This window comes from Arachis hypogaea, chromosome 12 (assembly GCF_003086295.3).
Source record: "Arachis hypogaea cultivar Tifrunner chromosome 12, arahy.Tifrunner.gnm2.J5K5, whole genome shotgun sequence".
In the NCBI taxonomy this organism is placed as follows: Eukaryota; Viridiplantae; Streptophyta; class Magnoliopsida; order Fabales; family Fabaceae; genus Arachis; species Arachis hypogaea.
In genome coordinates this window covers 28,808,314-28,832,945 of record NC_092047.1, presented here as the reverse complement: position 1 = coordinate 28,832,945, position 24,632 = coordinate 28,808,314, and the positions used below count along the sequence as shown (strand labels likewise).

Genomic DNA, 24,632 nt, shown 5'->3' with positions numbered 1-24,632 from the left:
ACAGAACCGTGGCATGCCACCACGTGTTCCAGGTTGAAATTCGATACTCTGTTGACCCTACGTCGTAAGGGTGACCGGGCACGTATAAATTCCCAGGAATGGATATCCTCCATTGAGTAAATTATATGTTAATGAATGTATGAATTATGAATGAAATGTGAAAAGCTATGCATAGACTCATGGAGATGCGCGACAAGGGACAGTCTAAGGGGTTTTGGACTTGTCGGGTTGGCTGGATAACCGACAGATGAGCCTCATCAGTCATAGGACAGGCATGCATCATGTGCATTCTATTTATTTTGTCTGCTATGCACTACTTGAGATTGCCTAACAGAACATATAATATGTTAACTGTTATATTTGCTACCTGCACTATCTGCTTTCTACTTGTGCTTGAAATTGTTTGGTTGTTTGTCTCTGCTAAATCATTGGTGATGGAGGAGCGGAGGAAAGGTGGATCGGTTTAGGGATAAAGTTAAGCTTAAGTAGTTAAGTTGAGAATTCCGTAGAACACCTATCCTTTTATGGCTTCTGTTTAGAATTTAAGTTTTATAACTGAGTGTCGGCGTTCTAGGATTGCCTCTGGCATTTCCAGGACCTTATATATTATATGCGTGGCACCTTTACCATGCTGAGAACCTCCGGTTCTCACCCCTTACTGTGTTGTTATTTTCAGATGCAGGTCGAGAAGCACCTCGCTAGGCGTCTGGATCCCTGAAGCGGAGCGGTTCTTGGGTTCTTGTGTTTATCAGTTTATATATATATGTACTTAGCTTTCTCTCCAAGAACTTGATTATTTTGTTCCTCATAGAGGTTACAGGAGAGTTAGGGTCTTGTTTCTATATTTTGGGTGTTTTGGGATACTTGTATATGTATGTAAATATTCTCCGACTAGCCTTGGCTTCGCAGGCTGAGTCAGGAGCTAGTTATGCTGTATTCTTGACTCTCTATTCACTCTTTCGCTTATTCATATCTATAACCTTTAGGTTTCTTAGCACGCAAGTAATTCCATTTTCTGAGTGTTGCGCTTTCTATTTTGTGATTTTGCTTTACCCGTTTTTTAAGGCTCCTAGTATACTGTATTCTTTGTTATGTATTATTATATATTTTTATTTTAGAGGTCGTAATACCACACCACCTTTGTTTTACATCCTAGGTATAAAGCTCTGTGTGGTAGGGTATTACACTCACTCATTCCAGACAATTTATACCTCTCAGATCCGTTCTGACTTGAGTGTTGAAGTATCTTTGCAGGTACCACCCTCCGCCGTTTCAAGAAAACGATTCAACAACTGCCTTAACTCGCAAGTCCCCGATATATCTCACAACCTGTAGCAAAGACTTCTAGTACAAGAAATATAAAATTTTAAAAAAATCTGCATAATTTTAAATTACATTTAATATGTGCTCAGAAATTTTTTTAATCAAATTTTCACTATAAATCCTATTGGTTGAAAGGGTGTTTATTTTAGTATTAAGAGTATGTAAAACCAAAAGTATTTTATCCTTTAATAATTTTCGGAAGTATAAGAATAATTGTCATATATATTTTATTATAATTAAAAACTATCAGTTTAATTTCCAAAAAAAAACTGAAGACGTTAATTTTAATTTGTTTCTTACTAGTTACTAAGCTATTTAACGGAATTTTTAGAATATATTTTCTTTTTAAACAAGTTCTCCCAAATCCCATGCATAAGGATTGTAGCAAACAAAATAAACATTTTATGAAGAAAAAGTCTAAAAATCAGTACTTAACTAACAAAAAAAAAATGAATAACTTTTTACTATTAAATAAAATCTCACACCATTAAAAACACTATTAATAATTAATTGATGGATAAAAATTATAAAATCTGCTAACCCTCTAACACTCTTCTTTTATGAATACCACGGGCTTGTTAAACAAACTACATTTCTTTTATTTTTTAAGAGTAATATTAAAGAAATAATAATATAAAATTACTTTATTTTTAATATTTATAATTTTATATATCTAACTTTTATAATTATATATTTATTACTTTTAAAATTATTTATTTATTTTAACAATAATTAATAAATATAAAATAAAAAAATTTAGACTAATTTTTATTGTCTCTTAAATATTTTTATTTTTTTAAAAAAAGGCAAAAAATCAGACGAAGAGTATTTATGAGCAACTACATATACTTTGATTGAAAAAAGAGTAAATGGTCAAATTAGTCCATAAAAGATTATTCAGTCTTTAAATTAGTCTCCAAAAGATTTTTTTAATCAAATTCGTTCTTTAAAGATTTTAAATTAGTCATGTTAGTCCTTGCATCACTTTATTTGTTGATGGTGTCAAAATTTGCTAATATAACATGTTAAGTGACACTCTAACATACACCTAGAAGTGTTAATTAACTATTAACATAATTAGTTTATGAAATTAGATCAAATCAAAACCTAATTGAAAAGAGAACTTGAAGCATTAGAATTCTCTAATATAGAGTTGATTTGATCTAATTTCATAAACTACTCATATTAATAGTCAATTAAGACTCGTAGATGTATGTTAAAGTGTCACTTAACATGTTACATTAATAAATTTTGATACCATCAACAAATAAAGTGACACAAGGACTAACATGACTAATTTAAAATTTCTAAAAGGCAAATTTAATTAAAAAAATCTTTTAAAAACCAATTTAAAAAAAGAATAATCTTTTAGAGACTACTTTTACTATTTACTCTATATACAATTAAACATCTACACCGAGTGTATGCAGTGTTGCAGCTTGCAACATTAATTCACTCTTTGAAGGGTAATTTTATGAAGTCTCGACTATATCAAAGGCATGTATCAAAATCTACTATAAGTGCAGTTACAGCAACAGTAAATTTACTCCTCATTTTACTTAACCAAACTGCCTATCATAAATTAAACATGCTAACATGCTTGAAACTAATTTAGATTCCATGAAAATTTCTATTAAATTTATGTTTGTAACATTTTTAAATTTATTTTTTATTAATTTATTTAATTTGTATATATATTCTATTATTCAATATATATTATATCTTTTATAAATATTCTTCAATAATTACTAAAAAATATAAATCTATGTTACAATATATATAAAATTAACATGTTACAATATAATAGTAGTATAAATATAAATAAAATGAGTAAATAGGAGTATTATAAATTAAATAAAATAAACACTTATATTATTATAAAAAGGAGGTAAATACCAAATTGGTATTCGAAAGATTTTGACGCTGACAAAATAGTACCTAATTTTTGTTATTGACAAAATAATCCCAAAAGATTTTAATATTTGACAAAAGTGACCAGCTTTCGATTGAGTTACCTGGAGTTAAGGTTTAAGGGTGATGTGTCAGTTAACAATTTTCATAATTATAAAATTTACCACTTTTAATTTTTATAATTTTAAAAATATCCCAATTTCAATTTTTTTAAAACCCTAATCCCTTTTCTTCTGGAACCCTTGTCTCTTCCTCTTCCTCAGCATCCTCCTCCAATTTTCTTGCTCTTCCCCAATAAACTCCTCTTCATTTTCGTTCATCACCGCCTCTACCATTCTCCTCATTCTTTCTCCGACCAACCTCTGGCTCTGGCTTACTACAACAGCTCCGCCCTCCTCCTTCCTCCTTCTTCTCTCTCTTCTAACCAAAGATGCTTATCTGAGACTCAATCTCTTTTTTATTTCTCTTTTTTTTTCTTGACCCAGTGATTGTGATGCTACTATAGCTATTGAACTTATGATGGGTTGTTATAGAAATGACAACAGCAGTAGTGGCTTTGTGATGAACGGATAATTTATACGCTTTTCGATATTGTTTTTAGTATGTTTTTAGTAGGATCTAGTTACTTTTAGGGATGTTTTCATTAGTTTTTATGTTAAATTCACATTTCTAGAATTTACTATGAGTTTGTGTGTTTTTCTATGATTTCAGGTATTTTCTGGCTGAAATTGAGGGAATTGAGCAGAAATCAGATTCAGAGGTTGAAGAAGGACTGCTGATGCTGTTGGATTCTGACCTCCCTGCACTCAAAGTGGATTTTCTGGAGCTACAGAACTCGAAATGGCATGCTTCCAATTGCGTTGAAAAGTAGACATCCAGGGATTTCCAGCAATATATAATAGTCCATACTTTGGCCAAGAATAAACGATGTAAACTGGCGTTCAACGCCAGCTCTCTGCCCAAATCTGGCGTCCAGCGCCAGAAAAGGAGCCAAAACCAGAGTTGAACGCCCAAACTGGCACAAAAGCCGGCGTTCAACTCCAAGAAGGACCTCTACACGTGCAACACTCAAGCTCAGCCCAAGCACACACCAAGTGGGCCCCGGAAGCGGATTTATGCATCAATTACTTACTTCTGTAAACCCTAGTGACTAGTTTATTATAAATAGGACCTTTTACTATTGTATTAGACCATCTTTGGTCTCAGTTTTAATCCATTGTTCATCTTAGGAGACTATTGATCACGTTTTAGGGGGCTGGCCATCTCGGCCATGCCTGGACCTTCACTTATGTATTTTTAACGGTAGAGTTTCTACACTCCATAGATTAAGGTGTGGAGCTCTGCTGTTCCTCAAAGATTAATGCAAAGTACTACTGTTTTCTATTCAATTCATCTTATTTCGCTTCTAAGATATCCATTCGCACCCAAGAACGTGATGAAGGTGATGATTATGTGTGACGCTCATCACCATTCTCCCCTATGAACACGTGCCTGACAAACACTTCCGTTCTACATGAAATAAGCTAGAATGAATATCTCTTAGATCTCTTAATCAGAATCTTCGTGGTGTAAGCTAGAATGATGGCGGCATTCAAGAGAATCCGGAAAGTCTAAACCTTGTCTGTGGTATTCCGAGTAGGATTCAATGATTGAATGACTGTGGCGAGCTTCAAACTCGCGAGTGTTGGGCGTTAGTGACAGACGCAAAAGGAGGGTGAATCCTATTCCAGCATGATCGAGAACCGACAGATGATTAGCCGTGCTATGACAGAGCATGTGAGCATATTTTTCACTGAAAGGAGGGGATGTAGCCACTGACAACGGTGATGCCCTTGCATAAAGCCAGCCATGGAAAGGAGTAAGACTGACTGGATGAAGATAGCAGGAAAGCAGAGGTTCAGAGGAATGAAAGCATCTCCATTCGCTTATCTGAAATTCTCACCAATGAATTACATAAGTATTTCTATCCCTACTCTATTAATTATTATTCGAAAACACCTTTATCAATTTATATCTGCCTAACTGAGATTTGCAAGGTGACCATAGCTTGCTTCATACCAACAATCTCCGTGGGATTCGACCCTTACTTACGTAAGGTATTACTTGGACGACCCAGTGCACTTGCTGGTCAGTTACACGGAGTTGTGAACCGTGGTCTTGGCATCATGTCTTTGGCGCCATTACCAGGGAAAGAAAGAGCAATGAACTTTACATAATTAAAGTGTAATCACGATTCCGCGTACCAAGTTTTTGGCGCCGTTGCCGGGGATTGTTTGTGTTTGGACAACTGACGGTTCATCCTGTTGCTCAGATTAGGTAATTTTCTTTTTATTTTCTTTTCAAAAATTTTTCAAAAAAATATCTCAAAATTTTCTCACCTGTTTTCGAAAAAATTTTAGATTCAAAATTTTTAAGAATGAATTCTAGTGTTTCATGAAGCATGTGAAGCCTGGCTGGCTGTAAAGCCATGTCTAAATTCTTTTGGACTGAGGCTTTAGACTAAGAATGCAAGATTCCTGGAATTCATATTAAAAATTTTGAAATCCTTATTTTTCTTTTTCATAATAATTTTCGAAAAAAAAATCCAAAAAAATTAGAAAATCATAAAAATCAAAAACAATTTTTTGTGTTTCTTGTTTGAGTCATGAGTCATGTCCTAAGTTTGGTGTCATTTGCATGTGCATCTTGCATTTTTCGAAAATTTCATGCATTCATAGTGTTCTTCATGATCTTCAAGTTGTTCTTGGTAAGTCTTCTTGTTTGATCTTGATGATTTTTTGTTTTGTGTCTTTTCATGTTTATCATATGCATTCTTGAATTCTTAGTGTCTAAGCATTAAAGAATTCTAAGTTTGGTGTCTTGCATGTCTTCTTTGCATTAAAAATTTTTCAAAAATATGTTCTTGATGTTCATCTTGACATTCAAAGTGTTCTTGGTGTTCATCTTGACATTCATAGCATTATTGCATGCATTCATTGTTTTGATCTAAAAATTTTATGAATTACATCATTTTTCTTGTTTTTCTCTTGCATCATAAAAATTCAAAAATCAAAAAAATATCTTCCCCTTTTTCTCTCATCAAATTCGAAAGTTAGATTTGACTTTTTCAAAATTTTTAAAAAATCTAGTTGTTTTTATGAGTCAAATCAAATTTTCAATTTGAAAATCTTATCTTTTTCAAAATCTTTTTCAAAAATAAAATCTTTTTCAAAACTCTTAGTTATTTTCGAAAATTCCAAAAATATTTTTCAAAAATATTTTTCTTATTTTTATACCAAATTTTCGAAAATAACAATAACAATTAATATTTTGATTCAAAAATTTGAAGTTTATTACTTGCTTGTTAAGAAAGATTCAAACTTTAAGTTCTAGAATCATATCTTGTGATTTCTTATGAATCAAGTCATTAATTGAGATTTTAAAAATCAAATCTTTTTCAAAACTAATTTCTAAAATATATTCTTATCTTACCTTTTTCAAAAAGTTGGTTTCAAAATATCTTTTCTAACCTCCTAACTTCTTATCTTTTCAAAATTTGTTTCAACTAACTAACTAACTTTTTGTTTGTTTCTTAACTTTTTCAAAACCACCTAACTAACTCCCTCTCTCTCATTTTCGAAAATATCTTCCCCTTTTTCAAAATTTCTTTTTAATTTATTAATTATTTTAATTTTTAATTTTTAAATAAAAATTTTTGAAAAATACTGACATTTTTCAAAAACTATTTTCAAAAATCACTAACTCTTTTTCAAAAACTTTTTTCGAAAATTCCTTCTCTCTCATCTTATTCTATTTACTTATTCATCTACTAACATCTCATCTCACATCTCTGCCATCCTCACAGTTGTGTTTCTTCCATTATATTACATTCTTTGTCTCCCCCTCTTCTTCTACTCACACAGGGATCTCTATACTGTGGTATAAAGGATCCATATTATTATTATTATTATTTTCTGTGCCCTCTTTTTTGTCATATGAGCAGGAGCAAGGACAAAAAAATTCTTGTTGAAGCAGATCCAGAACCTGAAAGGACTCTGAAAAGAAAATTAAGAGAAGCTAAATTACAACAATCCAGAGAAAACCTTTCAGAAATTTTCGAACAGGAAGAGGAGATGGCAGCCGAAAATAATAATAATGTAAGGAAGATGCTTGGTGACTTTACTGCACCTAATTCCAATTTACATGGAAGAAGCATCTCCATTCCTGCCATTGGAGCAAACAACTTTGAGCTGAAACCTCAATTAGTTTCTCTGATGCAGCAGAACTGCAAGTTTCATGGACTTCCATCTGAAGATCCTTTTCAGTTCTTAACTGAATTCTTGCAGATATGTGATACTGTTAAGACTAATGGAGTAGATCCTGAAGTCTACAGGCTCATGCTTTTCCCTTTTGTTGTAAGAGACAGAGCTAGATTATGGTTGGATTCTCAACCCAAAGACAGCCTGAACTCTTGGGATAAGCTGGTCACGGCTTTCTTAGCCAAGTACTTTCCTCCTCAAAAGCTGAGCAAGCTTAGAGCTGATGTTCAAACCTTCAGATAGAAAGAAGGTGAATCCCTCTATGAAGCTTGGGAAAGATACAAACAGTTGACCAAAAAGTGTCCTTCTGACATGCTTTCAGAATGAACCATCCTGGATATATTCTATGATGGTTTATCTGAGCTATCAAAGATGTCACTAGACACTTCTGCAGGTGGATCCATTCACCTAAAGAAAATGCCTGCAGAAGCACAAGAACTCATTGACATGGTTGCTAATAACCAGTTCATGTACACTTCTGAAAGGAATCTTGTGAGCAATGGGACGCCTATGAAGAAGGGAGTTCTTAAAGTTGATACTCTGAATGCCATATTGGCTCAGAATAAAATATTGACTCAGCAAGTCAATATGATCTCTCAGAGTCTGAATGGAATGCAAGCTGCATCCAACAGTACTCAAGAGGCTTCTTATGAAGAAGAAGCTTATGATCCTGAGAACCCTGCAATAGCAGAGGTGAATTACTTAGGTGAACCTTATGGAAACACCTATAACTCATCATGGAGAAATCATCCAAATTTCTCATGGAAGGATCAAAAGCCTCAACAAGGCTTTAATAATGGTGGAAGAAACAGGTTTAACAATAATAAACCTTTTCCATCATCCACTCAGCAACAGACAGAGAACTCTGAACAGAATGCTTCTAATTTAGCAAATCTAGTCTCTGATCTATCCAAGGCCACTGTGAGCTTCATGAATGAAACAAGGTCTTTCATTAGAAATTTGGAAGCACAAGTGGGCCAGCTGAGTAAAAGGATCACTAAAATTCCTCCCAGTACTCTCCCAAGCAATACAGAAGAGAATCCAAAAGGAGAGTGCAAGGCCATTGACATAAGCAAAATGGCCGAACCCAATGAGGGAGAGGAGGACGTGAATCCCAAGGAGGAAGACCTCTTGGGACGTCCAGTGACCAATAAGGAGCTTCACTCTGAGGAACCAAAGGAATCTGAGACTCATCTAGAGACCATAGAGATTCCATTGAACCTCCTTATGCTCTTCATGAGCTCTGATGAGTATTCCTCTTCTGAAGAGAATGAGGATGTTACTGAAGAGTAAACTGCCAAGTTTCTTGGTGCAATCATGAAGCTGAATGCCAAATTATTTGGCATTGATACTTGGAAAGTTGAACCTTCCTTGTTCATCAATGAACTAAGTGATCTGGATCAACTGACATTGCCTCAGAAGAGACAGGATCCTGGAAAGTTCATAATACCTTGTACCATAGGCACCATGATCTTTAAGGCTCTGTGTGACCTTGGTTCAGGAATAAACCTTATGCCCCTCTCTGTAATAGAGAAACTGGGAATCTATGGGGTGCAAGCTGCTAAAATCTCATTGGAGATGGCAGACAGTTCAAGAAAACAGGCTTATGGACAAGTAGAGGACGTATTAGTAAAGGTTGAAGGCCTTTACATCCCTGCTGATTTCATAGTCCTGGATACTAGAAAGGAAGAGGATGAATCCATCATCCTAGGAAGACCTTTCCTGGCCACAGCAAGAGCTGTGATTGATGTTGACAGAGGTGAAATAGTCCTTCAATGGAATGAGGACTCCCTTGTGTTTAAAACTCAAGGATCTCCCTCTGCAACCATGGAGAGGAAGCAGAAAAAGCTTCTCTCAAAGCAGAGTCAACCCAAGCCCCCACAGTCAAACTCTAAGTTTGGTGTTGGGAGGCCACAACCAAACTCTAAGTTTGGTGTTGAACTCCCATATCCAAACTCTAAGTTTGGTGTTGGAGAGTCTCAACAAAGCTCTACACATCTGTGAGGCTCCATGAGAGCCCACTGTCAAGCTATTGACATTAAAGAAGTGCTTGTTGGGAGGCAACCCAATTTTTATTTATCTAACTATATTTTTCTTAGTTATATGTCTTTGTAGGTTCATGATCATGTGGAGTCACAAAATAAATATAAAAATTGAAAACGGAATCAAAAACAGCAGAAGAAAAATCACACCCTGGAGGAGCATCTGTTTGGCGTTTAGCGCCAGAATAGAGCATGGTTCTGGCGCTGAACGCCCAAAATGGGCAGCTTCTGGGCACTGAACGCCAGAACAGGCATGGTTCTGGCGTTCAACGCCAGAAATGTCACACAAATGGGCATTGAACGCCCAAAATGGCCACCAACCTGGCGCTGAACGCCCAGAGTTGTGTGCAAAGGCATTTTTACATGCCTAATGGGTGCAGGGATGTAAATCCTTGAACACCTCAGGATCTGTGGACCCCACAGGATCCACTCAGGATCTGTGGATCCCACAGGATCCCCACCTACCTCCACTCACTTCTTCTCACCACTCTCTTTCACACAACCCCATAAACACTCTTCCCCAAAAACCCTTCACCAATCACCTCAATCTCTCTTCTCCATCACCTCCTCACCACTCACATCCATCCACTCTTCCCCATAAACCTACCTCATAAACTCCACCTACCTTCAAAAATTCAAAACCAATTTCCCACCCAAACCCACCCATATGGCCGAAACCTTCCCCCCCTCCCTCCCCTATATAAAGCCCTCCATTCTTCATCAAATTCACACAACACACCCCTCTACACCCTTCTTGGCCAAAACCACATCTCCCTCTCCCTCTCCATATTTCTTCTTCTTCTTCTTCTGTTCTTTTGTTTATTGCTCGAGGGCGAGCAATATTCTAAGTTTGGTGTGGTAAAAGCATAAGCTTTTTATTTTTCCATTACCATTGATGGCATCTAAGACCGGAGAATCCTCTAGAAGAGGGAAAGGGAAGACAAAAGCTTCCACATCCGAGTCATGGGAGATGGAAAGGTTCATCTCCAAAGCCCATCAAGACCACTTCTATGATGTTGTGGCCAAGAAGAAGGTGATCCCTGAGGTCCCTTCCAACTCAAAAGAAATGAGTATCCGGAGATCCGACATGAGATTCAAAGAAGAGGTTGGGAAGTTCTAACAAATCCCATCCAACAAGTCGGCATCTTAATGGTTCAAGAGTTCTATGCCAATGCATGGATCACTAAGAACCATGATCAAAGTAAGAACCCGGATCCAAAGAACTATGTTACAATGGTTCGGGAAAAATACTTAGATTTTAGTCCGGAAAATGTGAGGTTGGCGTTCAACTTGCCAAACATGGAAGAGAACGCACGCCCCTACACAAGGAGAGTCAACTTTGATCAAAGGTTGGACCAAGTCCTTATGGACATATGTGTAGAAGGAGCTCAATGGAAGGTTGACTCCAAAGGCAAGCCGGTTCAACTAAGAAGATTGGACCTCAAGCCTGTAGCTAGAGGATGGTTGGAGTTCATTCAATGCTCAATCATTCCCACTAGCAACCGGTCTGAAGTTACTATAGACCGGGCCATCATGATCCATAGCATCATGATTGGAGAAGAGGTGGAAGTTCATGAGATTATACCTCAAGAACTCTACAAAGTGGCTGACAAGTCCTCCACCATGACAAGGTTAGCCTTTTCTCACCTCATTTGCCACCTATGCAATTCGGCTGGGATTGACATAGAGGGAGATATCCTCATCAAAGAGGACAAGCCCATCACTAAGAAAAAGATGGAGCAAGCAAGAGAGCCCACTCATGGAGCTCAAGAGGCGTATGGAGCTCATCACCATGGGATCCCGGAGATGCCTCAAATGCACTTTCCTCCACAAAATTATTGGGAGCAAATCAACACCTCCCTAGGAGAATTAAGTTCCAATATGGGACAACTAAGGGTGGAACATCAAGAGCACTCCATCATGCTTCATGAAATAAGAGAAGATCAAAAAGCAATGAGGGAGGAGCAACAAAGACAAGGAAGAGACATAGAAGAGCTCAAGGACATCATTGGTTCCTCAAGAAGGAAACGCCACCATCACTAAGGTGGATTCATTCCTTGTTCTTATTTTTTCTGTTTTTCGTTTTCTATGTTTTGTGCTTATCCATGTTTGTGTCTTCATTACATGATCATTAGTAGTTAGTAACTATGTCTTAAAGATATGAATGTCCTATGAATCCATCACCTCTCTTAAATGAAAAATGTTTTAATTCAAAAGAACAAGAAGTACATGAGTTTTGAATTTATCCTTGAACTTAGCTTAATTATATTGATGTGGTGACAATGCTTCTTGTTTTCTGAATGTATGACTTGAACAGTGCATATGTCTTTTGAAGTTGTTGTTTAAGAATGTTAAATATGTTGGCTCTTGAAAGAATGATGACAAGGAGACATGTTATTTGATAATCTGAAAAATCATAAAAATGATTCTTGAAGCAAGAAAAAGCAGCAAAGAACAAAGCTTGCAGAAAAAAAAAAATAGGCGAAAAAAATATATAGAAAGAAAAAGAAAAAGCAAGCAGAAAAAGCCAAAAGCTCTTAAAACCAAGAGGCAAGAGCAAAAAGCCAATAATCCTTAAAACCAAAAGGCAAGGGCAATAAAAAGGATTCCAAGGCTTTGAGCATCTGTGGATAGGAGGGCCTAAAGGAATAAAATCCTGGTCTAAGCGGCTAAACCAAGCTGTCCCTAACCATGTGCTTGTGGCGTGTAGGTGTCAAGTGAAAACTTGAGACTGAGCGGTTAAAGTCAAGGTCCAAAGCAAAAAAAAAAAAAAAGAGTGTGCTTAAGAACCCTGGACACCTCTAATTGGGGACTTTAGCAAAGCTGAGTCACAATCTGAAAAGGTTCACCCAATTATGTGTCTGTGGCATTTATGTATCCGGTGGCAATACTGGAAAACAAAGTGCTTAGGGCCACGGCCAAGACTCATAAAATAGCTGTGTTCAAGAATCATCATACTGAACTAGGAAAGTCAATAACACTATCTGAACTCTGAGTTCCTATAGATGCCAATCATTCTGAACCTCAATGGATAAAGTGAGATGCCAAAACTATTCAAGAGACAAAAAGCTATAAGTCCCGCTCATTTAATTGGAGCTATGTTTCATTGATAGTTTGGAATTTATAGTATATTCTCTTCTTTTTATCCTATTTGATTTTCAGTTGCTTGGGGACAAGCAACAATTTAAGTTTGGTGTTGTGATGAGCGGATAATTTATACGCTTTTCGACATTGTTTTTAGTATATTTTTAGTAGGATCTAGTTACTTTTAGGGATGTTTTCATTAGTTTTTATGTTAAATTCACATTTCTGGACTTTACTATGAGTTTTTGTGTTTTTCTGTGATTTCAGGTATTTTCTGGCTGAAATTGAGGGACTTGAGCAGAAATCAGATTCAGAGGTTGAAGAATGACTGCTGATGCTGTTGGATTCTGACCTCCCTGCACTCAAAGTGGATTTTCTGGAGCTACAGAACTCGAAATGGTACGCTTCCAATTTCGTTAGAAAGTAGACATCTAGGGCTTTCCAGAAATATATAATAGTCCATACTTTGGCTAAGAATAGATGACGTAAACTGGCGTTCAACGCCAGCTCTCTGCCCAAATCTGGCGTCCAGCGCCAGAAAAGGAGCCAAAACCAGAGTTGAACGCCCAAACTGGCACAAAAGCCGGCGTTCAACTCTAAGAAGGACCTCTACACGTGCAACACTCAAGCTCTGCCCAAGCACACACCAAGTGAGCCCCGGAAGTGGATTTATGCATCAATTACTTACTTCTGTAAACCCTAATGACTAATTTATTATAAATAAGACCTTTTACTATTGTATTAGACCATCTTTGGTCTCAGTTTTAATCCATTGTTCATCTTAGGAGAATATTGATCACGTTTTAGGGGGCTGGCCATCTCGGCCATGCCTGGACCTTCACTTATGTATTTTTAACGGTAGAGTTTCTACATTCCATAGATTAAGGTGTGGAGCTCTGCTGTTCCTCAAAGATTAATGCAAAGTACTACTGTTTTCTATTCAATTCATCTTATTTCGCTTCTAAGATATCCATTCGCGCCCAAGAACGTGATGAAGGTGATGATTATGTGTGACGCTCATCACCATTCTCCCTTATGAACACGTGCCTGACAAACACTTCCGTTCTACATGAAATAAGCTAGAATGAATATCTCTTAGATCTCTTAACCGGAATCTTCGTGGCGTAAGCTAGAATGATGGCGGCATTCAAGAGAATCCGGAAAGTCTAAACCTTGTCTGTGGTATTCCGAGTAGGATTCAATGATTGAATGACTGTGACGAGCTTCAAACTCGCGATTGCTGGGCGTTAGTGACAGACGCAAAAGGAGGGTGAATCCTATTCCAGCATGATCGAGAACCGACAGATGATTAGCCGTGCTGTGACAGAGCATGTGAGCATATTTTTCACTGAGAGGAGGGGATGTAGCCACTGACAACGGTGATGCCCTTGCATAAAGCCAGCCATGGAAAGGAGTAAGACTGACTGGATGAAGATAGCAGGAAAGCAGAGGTTCAGAGGAACGAAAGCATCTCCATTCGCTTATCTGAAATTCTCACCAATGAATTACATAAGTATTTCTATCCCTACTCTATTAATTATTATTCGAAAACACCTTTATCAATTTATATCTGCCTAACTGAGATTTGCAAGGTGACCATAGCTTGCTTCATACCAACAATCTCCGTGGGGTTCGACCCTTACTCACGTAAGGTATTACTTGGACGACCCAGTGCACTTGCTGGTCAGTTACACGGAGTTGTGAACCGTGGTCTTGGCATCATGTCTTTAGCGCCATTACCAGGGAAAGAAAGAGCAATGAACTTTACATAATTAAAGTGTAATCACGATTCCGCGTACCACTTTGCCACTTCCAAAGCTAAACAAAATACCATTCAAGAAATGACATCTCTCTTAGACTCAGTCCCAACACTTTAACGTTTCTTCTTCTTCTTTTTTTTTTCTTTGTCAATCAAGACAGTTTCATATATATCCAGTAAGGAATTTTTAGCAAAAATAGCAGCAGCAAAACTAACAAAACTTCATCAATTCTTCACTCACAATATTCGCATTTCCATTACCATTATCATCCAAGGAAATTGACGCCTTGATAATGTGGTTCAACTCACATTCAATCTCTTAATCTGCCCCAAAAGAAATCAGATTTTCGTTGTCAACTTGTCTTCACTCTCAATTTTCATAAGCATTTTGCATAAAATATTTGATGTATATATCCTTTTTAGCTGTCTTACTTGAGGTCTCTCCAGTAAAAAGGTGAAGAAAAAAAGATATTAGGATTTTTTGAAAATGATAAATGATTTAGAAGAAGAGACGAGAGTTTCACAGAAAGGGAATTAGGTTTTTTAAAAATTAAAATTGAGGTATTTTTAAAATTATAAAATTTAAAAGTGGTAAATTTTGTAATTATGAAAATTGTTAATTGACACGTCACCTTTAAACTTTAACTCCAGGTAACTCAATTGAAGGCTGGTCACTTTTGTCAAATTTTAAAATCTTTCAGGGATCATTTTGTTAATAATAAAGATCAGGTATCATTTTGTCAGCGTCAGAATCTTTTGGGTACTGATTTGGTATTTACCTCTTATAAAAAGTATTACATGTGTGAATTTGCCTCAGTGCTTAGCTCAACTAATCAACGCTGACTCACAACTAACAAACTTAATCACCATGCTGTTAGCTAGTTAATTGTTCTATTGATAATTAGTTAATTGATTCTGTTACTTGTTATGCCAAGTGTCCTAGCTTGATTAGTCATTAAGTGACTATATATAAAAGTAGTCGTAGCTCAACTAACTTGAGATTCATTGTCGTGAAATTTGAGTTCAAGTAACTCACATTTTATGAATCTTGAGGTTCAATAAGAACCTGTCTAATAGCAGAAGCACCAAAAATAATTTTTCCACAACCTATGCGATTAAATAGGCAATACCAAAGATACTCCAAGCAGCAAATATAATGACAGAAATTAAATAATCAAACACTAGAATTTTATTCTGGAAAAACCCCCTAAAAGAGGGACAAAAAACCCATAAAACCTAGTCTAGTAAAATCTTCTACTATCAAAATAATGGGTATACAATTAGTTCTTCTAGTGGCACTAAGGCATCTCAACAATCAACAAAATACATAATCAAAACTGATGGAATTAATATAAATCCTCCACAAAGTGGGTATTTCAAATCAGACAAAAGAAAAGACAATACAACTAGAAAGTTATATCCTAATATTCATCTCTACACTAGCAATAACATACTAAAATTTCATAAGAAATGAAACAAGTTTATTGGTTTAATCAAATCAAAATGGCATGCTATTTTCTCCCAATTTTTCTTCTTCTTTTTGTCGAAGCTCTCTGCTTCATTTGCTTTCATTCAAAAACGAATGAAGCTTCTCTCTCTCACTGTGGCATAAAAGCCACTTTTTTATTTTATTTATTTTTAACTTGTGGGCTCTACTTAGTTGGGGACCCACCAACAAATCTCTCCCTCACCAACTCAAGTGGGGATAGGCTGCTCCACCAAGTCCGCCTTCTCTTTGCAGGAATCAAACTTCACTGCAGATAAATTCTTAGTCATCATATCTGAACTATTATCATCCGTATGGATCTTCTCAAGTGCATATGACTTCATCTCAAACACTTGACGTATCCAATGATACCTCACCTCTATGTGCTTCGATCTGGAATGAAACGTCAGATTCTTACTGAGATGGATAACACTTTGACTATCACAAAATAACACAAACTTCTTTTGATTGATACCTAACTCTTGTAGAAATTTCTTCCTCCACAAGAGTTCCTTAGAAGTTTCAACAATAGCAATGTATTCTGCCTTTGTAGTGGACAAAGCGACACATTTCAGAAGTCGAGATTGCCACGACACAGCTCCCCGTGCAAAAGTCATTATATAACCAAAAGTAGACTTCCTTGAATAAAGATCCCCAGCCATATCCACATCTATGTAACCATCTAACATAGGATGGCCACTCCCAAAGCATAAACAAACTTTGAAAGTACCATTAAGGTATCTGAAAATCTACTTCACTGCTTGCCAGTATTCCTTGCCAGGATTAGAGAGAAACCGACTAACTACTCCAACAGCATGAGCAATATCCGGCATGGTGCAAACCATAGCATACATCAAACTGCCAACCGCAAATGTATATGGAATATTCTTCATTTCTGATTTTTTTTCACTTGTAGGACATTGCCACGAACTCAACTTGAAATGACTAGCAAGTGGAGTACTAACAGGTTTTGAATTACTCATACTAAACCTCTCTAAAACTTTCTCAATATACTTCTACTGTGAAAACCATAGTTTTCCATTCTTCGTGTCACGAGTGATACTCATGCCAAGGATTTTCTTTGCAAGATCCAAATCCTTCATAGTAAAGGATCTGTTTAAGTATTTCTTAAGGCTTTCAATCTCTTAGTGTCATGACCAACAATCAACATGTTATCAACATAAAGCAAGAGAATTATAAAATCACCATCAGAGAATTTCTTAACATACACACAATGATCAGAAAAGTCACCCATGACCTTCCATGAAGGAATCAAACTTCGTGTACCACTGCCTTGGCACTTGCTTTAACCCATATAAGCTCTTCTTCAACTTGCATACAAGGTGCTCCTTTCTTTTAACCTCGAAACCCTTTGGTTGCTCCATATAAATTTATTTATCTATGTCACTGTGAAAGAATGCAGTCTTCACATCACGCTGCTCAACCTCTAAATTCAAGTTAGCTGCTAATCCAAGCACAACTTGAATAGAGTACATCTTCACAACTGAAGAGAAAATCTCCTCAAAATCAATACCTTTCTTTTCCTCCAAGCCTTCAACAACCAATCAAGTTTTGTACCTTGACCGTGAGACATTTTTATATGCTTTCAATTTGAATACCCATTTATTCTTGAATGCTCTCTTACCCTTTGGTAGCATCACCAATTCAAACATATGATTCTCATGCAAGGATTTCATTTCTTTTTGCATGGCCTTCAACCAATCTCTTTATTCTCATCAGACATAGCTTCTTGGTATCTCTCTGGCTTCCTAGTCTCAGTGCTCATCACATACTCATGAAGAGAGCATTTCTGAGAGGGATAACGCTCTCTAGTAGATCTTCTCAATTCAAGCTCAATTGGTGGTTTAGGTAGAACTTTAACATATGGTGAAACTTCTGCATCTGGCACCTCAGGTTGAGGTGTAAGTTTATCATGCAAATCATCACCATTATTATCAGCTTGTACATCTCGCCATCAACAAGAAGACTAGTGAAAGGGCCAGGTTCATCATCAGTAGCACGTCTAACAGTTATTGTTGGCTTATCTATCTTCTCAATGTCTTCAATAGTTTGGTCTTCAAGAAAAATCACATATTGGCTTCTAAATACTTTCTTTCTCATCGGATCCTATAATCAGTAACCAAAGTCTTCGTGACCATAACCCAAGAAGATACACTACTTTGACTTTCCATTAAGTTTGGACCTTTCATCTCTTGGAATGTGAATAAAAGCCCTGCAGCTGAATACTCACAAATGACTATAGGAGACATCTTTCCATCTCCAAACTTTATCTGGAACATCACCATTTAGTGGAATTAAAGGAGAAAGGTTGATTAAATCTACCACAATCCTCATTACTTCACCCCAAAAGGATTTAGGCAACTTTGCATGAGAGAGCATACACCTGACTCTATCATTGATAGTGCGATTCATTCTCTCTGCAACTCCATTATATTGAGGAGTCTTAGGAACTATCTTCTCAAGTTTGATCCAATGTCCTTTACAATACCCTTCAAATGGACCCCTGTATTCACCACCATTATCTGCTCGAACACATTTTAGTTTCCTTCCTATTTCTCTTTCAACACTTGCATGAAAGTGTTTGAAGATACCGAGCACCTGGTCTTTAGATTTCAAAACAAAAGTCCACACTTTTTGAGAATAATCATCAACAAAAGTAACAAAGTATGATGCACCACCAAGTGTCTTAGCATCCATAGTGCAAACATCAGTGTGAACTAAATCTAGAACATGTGGTCTCCTATGAGGTCTAGAGCTATGAAATGATACTCTAGCATGCTTTCTAACAAAACAATGAGTACAAGTATTTAAAGTTGTACCTTTCACTGGAAGTGAGTGCTTCTTGGCTAAGACGCTTAGTCCTTTCTCGCTCAAGTGACCAACACGTATATGACACTGATATTTGGAGCTGAGTTAGTCAGTGTCACAACCAGAACTTTCTAACTATCAGGCAAAGAGCTCAACAACAACAAGCCTTGCAACTCATCATTCAAAGTGATTTTATTATTTGTCAGTTAATTCAGCGTCTCCTAAAAAATGCTCAAGTTCTCCGGCATTGATTTACGCTCAATATACTCCATATTGACAAGCTTCCTAATCAAGAATGCTTTGTTTTGCACATTCTTCTTCTCAGATAACTCCTTCAATTTCTTCCACATCTTCTCGGTATTCGTTTCGGTATCAACATGTGGATACATGCTGATGAGCAGATAATTTATACGCTTTTTGGCATTGTTTTTACATAGTTTTTAGTATGATTTAGCTAATTTTTAGTGTATTTTTATTTTTTTTAAATAAAATTCATATTTCTGGACTTTACTATGAGTTTGTGTGTTTTTCTGTGATTTTAGGTAATTTCTGGCTGAAATTGAGGGACTTGAGCAAAAATCAGATTCAGAGGTTGAAGAAGGACTGCAGATGTTGTTGGATTCTGACCTTCCTGCACTCAAAGTGGATTTTCTGGAGCTACAAAACTCCAAATGGAGCGCTCTCAATTGCGTTGGAAATTAGACATCCAGGGCTTTCCACCAATATGTAATAGTCCATACTTTTCCCAAGTTTAGATGATGCAAACTGGCATTCCACGCCAGTTTCATGCTGCATTCTGAAGTTAAACGCCAGAAACAGGTTGCAAAGTGGAGTTAAACGCCAGAAACAGGTTACAAACTGGCATTCAACTCCAAGAGAAGCCTCTACACGTGTAAAGCTCAATGCTCAGCCCAAGCACACACCATGTAGGCCCCGGAAGTGGATTTCTGCATCATTTACTTATCTCTGTAAACCCTAGTAACTAGTTTAGCATAAATAGGACTTTTTACTATTGTATTTACATCTTTAGTTTCATCTTTAGATCACGTTTAGGGGCTGGCCATTCGGCCATGCCTGAACCTTCATCACGTATATATTTTCAATGGTAGAGTTTCTACACACCATAGATTAAGGTGTGGAGCTCTGCTGTTCCTCATGAATTAATACAAAGTACTATTGTTTTTCTATTCAATTCAAGCTTATTTCGATTCTAAGATATTCATTCACACCTCAATATGAATGTGATGATCGTGATAGTCATCATCATTCCCAATCCATGAACGCATGCCTGACAACCATTTTCATTCTACCTTAGACAGAATGAGTATTTCTTAGATATCTAATACAGGGGACCGAGTCCGAGATATTAGAGTCTTCGTGGTATAAGTTAGAACCCATGGGTGGCCATTCCTGAGATCCAGAAAGTCTAAACCTTGTCTGTGGTATTTCGAGTAGGATCTGGGAAGGGATGGCTGCGACGAGCTTCAAACTCGCGAGTGCTGGGCGTAGTGACAGACGCAAAAGGATCAATGGATCCTATTCAAGTATGATCGAGAACCGACAGATGATTAGCCATGCAGTGACAGCGCATTGGACCATTTTCACTGAGAGGACAGGATGTAGCCATTGACAACGGTGATGCCTAACATACAGCTTGCCATAGAAAAGGAGTAGGAATGATTGGATGAAGACAGCAGGAAAGCAGAGGTTCAGAGGAACGAAAGCATCTCTATACGCTTATCTGAAATTCTCACCAATGAATTACATAAGTATCTCTATCCTAGTTTATGTTTTATTTATCTTTTAATTATTAAAACTCTATAACCTTCCGAATCCGCCTGACTGAGATTTACAAGGTGACCATAGCTTGCTTCAAGCCAACAATCTCCGTGGGATCGACCCTTACTCACGTAAGGTTTATTACTTGGACGACCCAGTACACTTGCTGGTTAGTTGTATCGAAATTGTGAAAAAGAACTAAAATTATGAACGTGCGTATTAAGTTTTTAGCGCCGTTACCAAGGAATGAACGATCACGATTTCATGCACCAAGTTTTTGGCGCCATTGCTGGGGATTGTTCGAGTTTGGACAACTGACGGTTCATCTTGTTGCTCAGATTAGGTAATTTTATTTTAATTTTAAGCTTTTTATTTTTATTTTTATTTCTATTTTCGAAAAAATTTTCAAAAAAAAAATTTTCTATGTTTTTCAGAATTTTTAAGAATGAATTCTAGAGTTTCATGAAGCACGTTGAAGCCTGGCTGGCTGTAAAGCCATGTCTAATTCATTTGGACCGAGGCTTCCACTTATCAGCATATGATGTTGGATGAAGTATCAGCTGTTGTATGTCTGATTTGTATCTGCTGAAACTTGGCTGGCCATTGGCCATGTCTAGTGTTTTGGACCGGAGCTTTCACTGAAAGCTTGGCTGGCTAGTGAGCCATGTCTAATTCCTGGACCGAAGCTTTAGACTAACATTGTAGATTCTTGGAATTCTTATAAAAAAAAATTTGAAATCCTTATTTTTCTTTTTCAAATTAATTTTCGAAAAATCCAAAAAAATTAATAAAATCATAAAAACCAAAAATTTTATGTTTCTTGTTTGAGTCTAGTGTCAATTTTTAAGTTTGGTGTCAAATTGCATGTTGTTATTTTTCTTGCATTTTCGAAAATTCATGCATTGCATTCTTCATGATCTTCAAGTTGTTCTTGGTAAGTCTTCTTGTTTGATCTTTAAAATTTCTTGTTTTGTGTCTTTTCTTGTTTTTCATATGCATTTTTAATTTGTTAGTGTCTAAAAATTAAAAATCTTTAAGTTTGGTGTCTTGCATGTTTTTCTTTTCTTGAAAATTTTCAAAAATAAGTCTTGATGTTCATCTTGATCTTCAAAGTGTTCTTGGTGTTCATTTTGACATTCATAGTGTTCTTGCATGCATCATGTGTTTTGATTCATAATCTTCATGTTTTGAGTCTTTTTGTTGTTTTTCTCTTTCATCATTAAAAATTCAAAAATCAAAAAAATACCTTACCCTTTTTCTTCTCATCAAATTCAAAAATTTGAGTTGACTTTTTCAAAAATTTTTAAAATCTTGTTATTTCTTATGAGTCAAATCAAATTTTCTATTTAAAAATTCTATCTTTTTCAAATCTTTTTCAAAAATAAAATCTTTTCCAATTTTCTTTTAATATTTTCGAATTCCTTTCTAAAATTTTTCGAAATCTTTTTCATTTTTCTTTTAATGTTTTCGAAAATATTCAAATTAATTTTCAAAATCTTTTTCTTATTTTATTTTATAATTTTCGAAATTACTACTAGCATTTAATGTTTTGATTCAAAAATTTTTCAAGTTGTTACTTGCCTATTAAGAAAGGTTCAATCTTTAAATTTTAAAATCATATCTTTTAGTTTCTTATTAGTCAAGTAATCAACTTTAACTTCAAAAATCAAATCTGTATAATTTTCTTTTCAAATCTTTTTCAAATTAAAATTTTCAATCATATATTTCAATCATATCTTTTTCAAAATCAATTTCAAAATCTTCTCTAACCTTTTATCTTTTTAAATTGATTTTCAAATCTTTTTTCAATCAATCCTATCTTTTTGTTTCAATCATATCTTTTTCAAAACAACCTAACTAATTCTCTCTAATTTTTGAAAATCACCTTCCTCTTTTTCAAAATTCCTTTTTAATTAACTAATAATTTAATTTTTAATTTTAATTTTATTTCTTTTCTAACGAATTTTATTTTAATTTCAAATTAAAAACAAAAATATTTTTATTTTAATTTATTTAATTTTCGAAAATTCTTCTCTCTCACCTCCTTCTAATTATTTATTTATTTACTAACACTCCTCTTCATCTAAAAATTCGAACCCACTCCTCACCCTTGTGTTTGGATTCTCATCTTTCTATTCCTATCTTCTTCTACTGACATAAAGGAATCTCTATACTGTGACATAGATGATTCCCTATTTTCTGTTCTCTTCTTTTTCACATGAGCAGGAACAAGGATAAGAACATTCTTATTGAAGCTGATCCTGAACCTGAAAGGACTCTAAAGAGGAAGCTTAGGGAAGCTAAAGCACAACTCTCTGGAGAAAATCTGACAGAAATTTTTGAAAAAGAAGGAGACATAGCTGAAAATAATAACAATGCAAGGAAGATGCTTGGTGACTTTACTGCACAAAATTCTAATTTACATGGAAGAAGCATCTCAATCCCTGCCATTGGAGCAAACAACTTTGACCTTAAACTTCAATTAGTTTCTCTGATGCAACAGAACTGCAAGTTTCATGGACTTCCATCTGAAGACCCTTTTCAGTTCTTAACTGAATTCTTGCAGATCTGTGATACTGTTAAGACCAATGGGGTTGATCCCAAGGTCTGCAGGCTTATGCTTTTCCCGTTTGCTGTAAGAGACAGAGCTAGAGTATGGTTGGACTCTCAACCTAAAGATAGCATGAACTCTTGGGATAAGCTGGTCACGGCTTTCTTAGCCAAGTTCTTTCCTCCTCAAAAGCTTAGTAAGCTTAGAGTGGATGTTCAGACCTTCAAACAGAAGGAAGGTGAATCCCTCTATGAAGCTTGGGAGAGATACAAGGAACTGACCAAAAAGTGTCCTTCTGACATGCTTTCAGAATGGACCATCCTGGATATATTCTATGATGGTCTTTTTGAATTATCTAAAATGTCATTGGACCATTCTGCAGGTGGATCCATTCACCTAAAGAAAACGCCTGCAGAAGCTCAAGAACTCATTGACATGGTTGCAAATAACCAGTTCATGTATACTTCTGAAAGGAATCCTGTGAGTAATGGGACGCCTATGAAGAAGGGAGTTCTTGAAATTGATACTCTGAATGCCATATTGGCTCAGAATAAAATATTGACTCAGAAAGTTAATATGATCTCTCAGAGTCTGAATGGATTGAAGGAATCATCCAACAGTACTAAAGAGGCATCTTTTGAAGAAGAAGCTTATGATCCTGAGAACCCTGCAATAGCAGAGGTAAATTACATGGGTGAACCCTATGGAAACACCTATAATCCCTCATGGAGAAATCATCCAAATTTCTCATGGAAGGATCAACAAAAGTCTCAATAAGGCTTTAATAATGGTGGAAGAAACAGGTTTAGCAATAGCAAGCCTTTTCCATCATCCACTCAGCAACAGACAGAGAATTCTGAGCAGAATCCATCTAACTTAGCAAATATAGTCTCTGATCTATCTAAGGCCACTTTAAGTTTCATGAATGAAACAAGGTCCTTCATTAGAAATTTGGAGGCACAAGTGGGCCAGCTGAGTAAAAGAGTCACTGAAACTCCTCCTAGTACTCTCCCAAGCAATACAGAAGAAAATCCAAAGAGAGAGTGCAAAGCCATTGATTTAATCATCATGGCCGAACCTACAAGGGAGGAGGAGAACGTGAATCCTAGTGAGGAAGACCTCCTGGGACGTCCAATGATCAATAAGGAGTTTTCCTCTGAGGAACCAAAGGAATCTGAGGCTCATCTAGAGACCATAGAGATTCTATTGAACCTCCTTATGCCATTCATGAGCTCTGATGAGTATTCTTCTTCTGAAGAGAATGAAGATGTTACTGAAGAGCAAGTTGCCAAGTACCTTGGTGCAATCATGAAGTTGAATGCCAAATTATTTGGTAATGAGACTTGGGAAGATGAACCTCCCTTGCTCACCAATGAACTGAGTAATCTGGATCAACTGACATTGCTTCAGAAGAAACAGGATCCTGGAACGTTCTTAATACCTTGTACCATAGGCACCATGACCTTTGAGAAGGCTCTATGTGACCTTGGGTCAGGGATAAACCTCATGCCACTATTTGTAATGGAGAAACTGAGAATCTTTGAGGTGCAAGCTGCCAGAATCTCATTAG

General features: G+C 36.2%; 2 non-coding genes across 2 annotated transcripts; both read right to left on the bottom strand.

Annotated features, from left to right (window-relative positions):
* Positions 1–7,742: 7,742 nt before the first annotated feature.
* On the bottom strand, positions 7,743–7,850 carry LOC112731583 (small nucleolar RNA R71). Its single transcript, XR_003167356.1, has one exon. It is a non-coding gene; the product is annotated as a small nucleolar RNA R71 (small nucleolar RNA).
* Positions 7,851–23,260: 15,410 nt separating this feature from the next.
* Positions 23,261–23,368, bottom strand: LOC112731778 (small nucleolar RNA R71). Its single transcript, XR_003167538.1, has one exon. It is a non-coding gene; the product is annotated as a small nucleolar RNA R71 (small nucleolar RNA).
* Positions 23,369–24,632: the final 1,264 nt, after the last annotated feature.